The following is a 5,175-nucleotide window of genomic DNA, read 5'->3' as shown; positions in this document are numbered from 1 at the left end:
GTAACGGTTCAGCTCTGGACGGTGGCCATGTATGGCTCGCCGCGTCGCGTAGGCGTGGGCCGGTTCTCAACGGCGACTGCACGACTCTCGAGGAGCCTGAAGGGATTCGAGACGTTCGGAGAACCTCAGCCTTGAGAACCGTTCTCGCCCATGAAAACCCAGTCGGGAGGAAAGCCTGCGCGTCCGGGCGGGCGTCAGTTCGACTCGCGGCGTGAAACGGGGCCGCTTCGATGCTGCGCTGATTCGATGGATGCTGCTGCGGTAATCCTATTTGCACTGCATACCGGCAAACGCGTGGCGCATTCGGTGGTAGGCGTCTCAGCATCATCCGGCAGCAGACCACAACACACCTGGCGGAAATTCAACGAATCCTGTAGACTTGAAGCGCAGCGACGCGAAGCGAAGCGTTAGCGTATTCCAGCCTAGCGCGCGATGGATAGCTTGCCCTGGCTGTGCCTGTAATGTGTTCCGGTTCCGGCAGGCCAACAGGACCTACGTCAGCGGAGGTCAAGGCCTGCACACTGCACTGGGATCGGGAGAGGGATCTTGATCTGACCCAGTGCCGCCGGACATATTGGGGGGACTCAGGTGGCAATGCAGAGCAATGGGAAATGTAGCTAACTAGCAATCCGCAACCACCTCTCCAGAACTAACCCATTTTCGCCCCCCATCACTAAGCCCAGTACTGCAGCAATCTGTGTCGGTCGCTCCACTAGGCCTTATCATACATTAACGGCGGTCAGTTAATTAAAGAGAGCCTGGGTGCGGCCCCGCCCTTGGTCGTTGAAACGCGTCCGCCTTGAGCGCCCAGCGCCCGTGTGGACCGTTGATCGGGTCGATAGGGGCGTTAAGCCCCCGCTGACACAGCTAACATTGATCCTTGCCGATAATGAAGCCTGCGTATGACCGGATGTTTATGTTTTCACCGAATCGATGATAATGAGACAGTGGCCCCTACGGAAGGTTTGACGGCCCAGCTTGACGAACCAGTCGACTGTTGCATAACTAACCACATGTCAACACAGCGCGCTGCGCAGTGCGACACATGGACTTACACGTGTTGCACCAATACTAAAAACACACCCTGACATTGCTCGTGAGGCTGTTATACCTGATATGGCCACGGCTTGATTTATGGCGCTGCTGTCAACAGGCCGGGTGCCCATACGGAACAATGTCATGAGCGGATTGGTTTTGCAGAATAAACTTTTGAGATACTCCGAGACAGACGTCAGCACTAGCTTGTGGCTACTCGGACGACCTTGATTGCAGATTAATACCCGGGAGCGATTTGTGCCGCTAGTCGATATACCTGGGCGTTCCGGGGCTGAGCCTGACTGGCGCCAGTCACAAAACAGAGCCTCGAAACGCGTCGCGCGCAGGGGCGTCTGACGCAGAGCAAACCTGGCCAAGCGTGGTCCGACTTCTGGTGACCACTTGCGAAACTCTGACGCCGGAGTCGCCAGCGCTCCTCCGGCAGGAAAACCCCCGCCCGGCGTGGAGGCGTGCGTACCCGCTAAGACGCTTAGAGGCTGCCGTCACAAGGGGAGGAGAGGGGAACTTGCTCGCAGCTTTACCGCACAATGCCCCGTTTCCGTTCACGAGCGCGAGCGCCGGGGGATGACAATGCACTGTGATGTGGATAATGTGCGTTAGCCGTCCTTCGTCACGGCCTATCCAGGTATGTAGCGCTCTATTTATTTCCAGGGCCACAGGCCACGATACAATGCGCATTTTGCGGGCCGGGATGGACCAAGCTCGCAGAAGTCGCAACGTATGTGCTCACCGCACAAAGTCTGATAATTATTCGTAATTTGTGGACACATCAAGACGCTCTTTCGTGCATAATGGGGGAGCCTGGTCCCTCTATGGAGTCTGGACTGATTGTGAAATGACAAAATGTGAACTCACGGATCATTCTCAAATATAGTGGGGCATATATGCGACCTCGCCCAACACTTCCAGTCTAAGTGAGCAATTGTAAAAGAAAGCAGTATAACTATGAAGCAATATAAAAGACCACTGCTTGTATTTGTGCAGCCGAGCCACCTGAACACCTGACCGAGCCTCAGATTAGTTTATGGGTTAAATAAGGTCTGCTTTGGCTTGACTTAACATTACTTGAATCAACGGTTGGCAGTTGGTGGGTTGCCCGAAGCTCTTCCAGTGCCTTCTTCCCATACCGCGTGCACAGGCACATGGCCGTGTTATGCTGAGGCCCTTTCCACCGTTCCAGCTGCGCAAGACCCAATCCCGCTGTAATTCATGAGTTCATGGGATAGGCACTCGGCGGTTTTCCGATGGGCGAAATTTGCATGCTCCTGGCCATACGTAAGCCGAGCCGAACATCGCACCTAACACAAGGCAGCACGTTTTATTAAAAGCCCGTCCGGAGTTAACGCTGGCGCACTGCAACTCCACCTTAAGTGTCGCAGTCCGCCTCTGGGAACTGCTTCTGTTTATGTCCTATGCGACAGCTGTGGAATACGTGGGAAATAGCAACGCTCACCAGTGAAGAACGTCAACTTCTGACGGTGCATTTCCGGTATACGTGTACAGATTGAGCGCGAGATCTCGGCCACAGGCCGGCTCACAGGCCCGCAGGGTACCAGCCTATCCATCTCCGCTGAGTTAGGGTCGAATCCCCGCACAAGCGCCGACACTTCCGGCTCCCCTAAAACGTCTGTAGGTGCCCCCCAGACGGGACGCGAGGGCACCTGACAGTGGCCAGCCAGCACCTCCTGCCACTGCTGCCCGCCGTGGTGCCCCGGCCCGGGCGCAGCGAGCCCCCTGCGGTCAGTCACCACACCGACCGTTAAACGGCAGGCGCCCCCCTCCCCGGCCGCCGCGCCAGATGTGGTGCCCGGGCGCCGGTAACCCGAAGCTGGCGCTACCGAGAGGAACAGACGGAACACGCAGGATAGGAAACCAACGAGCCGCGAAGCCTCCGGCGACAAACGGCTCGGTCGCTGCGATTGTGGCCACGAAATGCCTCGATTCACTGCAGCGATAACACTGCACTCGCAGCTGAAGACACTGCACTCGCACCTGAAGGCACTGCACTCGCAGCTGAAAACACTGCACTCGCAGCCGAAAACACTACACTCACAGCTGAAGACACGGCACGCCGAGTTCGAGATGAGCGCGATATGGTCCCTGATGTTAGGCAGGCTGCCGAGCTCCGCAGTAGGGAAGAGGTGCTCACTCTCAAAGCTAACTGCTGTTCACACACATGATAAGAAGAATGTATGCCTGTGTTACATTCGGCGCGTGCTTCCACCGTGAGTGCTCGCCACCCAACGAGCGTCCCAAGTCACGGTATGTTGTATTGATCATGATCTTCCGTTTAACGGAAGCAGCCACAGACATAAATAATGACGAACGTGGAATAAATACACTTGTCAATCTTATTCGGACAGAAGTGACTGAAAATGACAGAACTCATTGCCCAAGCTTACCTGAACAGCAATTCCGAAGTCACCGGTTCACTTGCGTACCACACAGAGCCTTTATCTCAGAACCTCACGCAGTTCAGTCACGACAGCATTCAGTCAGCGTGCTGGAAGTCCACCGTGATTCCCACACGACAACAGCCTTGTCTCCCCCGCAGCGAGTCACCACGCTACCGACAAACGCCGGGTCTTTCCCACACACTCGGTCGCTGGTACGCCTCCTGGCGCTGCCGGACGGCCTTGCGCGCGTGCGCCCACCCCGGTTACCAGCGAGGCACTGCAGCTCGCCGCTCCACTACGCGAGGCCCCGAGTGTAAACATAGCCCGGCTGGCACCGTGCCAGCCAGCGGCGCGTGTCCAATGCTGGGTGCAGCGGCCGACGCACGCCTGTTGTCGGGCTGGCACGTGAAGTTTCAGGATAGGATAACTTGAGGACCGAAGAAGATCTGACAGCGAAGAAACGAAGAAGGATAAGTCTAGCAGACCCAGGCGGGGGATAATTTGAAGCTGACGTCTTGGTTCCCTTGGAGACGAAAATTGAACGGCAAAAATATTTATGAGACCAAACTTGTGCCCATACAATAAGTGTGTGTGATTAAACCACTGCAGCGTATTAGAGACACCACCTGTATTTTAGCAAAAATCTAACGGTTCGAAGGATATATTGTGTTTCCAGTGCACGCCTTCTTGCCGGTTGCCCACTTTTTTTTAACCAGCGATGCATGTTCTTTTTTTAAAGTTTGCGTGCCAGATATCTTTAGGACATTATTTCGATCAACTCAGGTTCGTCGTTCGTTCGTCGTGCACAGCTTTGTGGCACAACATATCGCATACGACAAAGGTGCTTTAGTAGCAATGGTTACTCGTGCTGAAGTTCGCATAGGGGAAATTTCGTATTCGTCTAAATTCCGTCGATGAAAAAATCTAGCGGTGTTTAAGTTCGCATAGGGTTAAGTGCATTCCGAAATTGTTAAAGACATAAGATCGTTGTGCTCAAGTTTTCAAAGGGCCAAAGGCTTGTATAAAGCAAAGTGCGTCCCGAAGAAGTTGGTCCAAGACAAAAAGTCGTCGTTCAATCTATATAGGACAAAAGTTCGTCGAGGGCGAGAGGTCACCGTGTTCAAGTCCCCATAGATCAAGGGTTCGTGAAGGAAAAAGTTCGTCTGGGCAAAAATTTGGTTAGGGGGAAGAAGTTCGTAAAGAACGAAAGCAGCATGTGGCTTTGGCGGGATGAAACCAGGAAGGGCATGGCAAGGCCTCGCTTAAACTGAGTCAAACGCTTGAGTTAGAAACTGCGCCTTTGCAGCGTCAAAAAAGGGAAATGGACGTACGGCGTGTTCAGCTTCTTTATAATAAGGTTAATAAGAATCAGCTGGCATCGGTCATAGCTCAGTTGGGTGGAGCTGGCGACACGTGACAGTCGGCCTCAGGCGTCCTCCGCCACTCTTGTTGCCAGCGTACTCAAGCTATACACAGCCCTGACAACTGCTATAAAGCGCATGATTGGCTGCTGTACAAGACCTGAAAAGTTCGTCAGCTTTACATAGTTCCATGCGATTTCGGGCCGTCCAAATAGTTAAGAAGATCCCATTTTGTATAAATATCGTTATCAACGGACCTACCTGAAATACCTTTGTCGACACCAAGGCGATTTGATTTAGAGAACGGGTATTTAAAAAAGCTCACAAGCCCTGTTACATCCTGATGCGTGGGAGTTATGCAG

The sequence above is a fragment of the Pollicipes pollicipes genome, unplaced genomic scaffold (genome assembly GCF_011947565.3).
Source record: "Pollicipes pollicipes isolate AB1234 unplaced genomic scaffold, Ppol_2.1 Scaffold_5724;HRSCAF=6776_pilon_pilon_pilon, whole genome shotgun sequence".
Classification (NCBI taxonomy): Eukaryota; Metazoa; Arthropoda; class Thecostraca; order Pollicipedomorpha; family Pollicipedidae; genus Pollicipes; species Pollicipes pollicipes.
Note: the sequence above shows the minus strand (reverse complement) of the source record.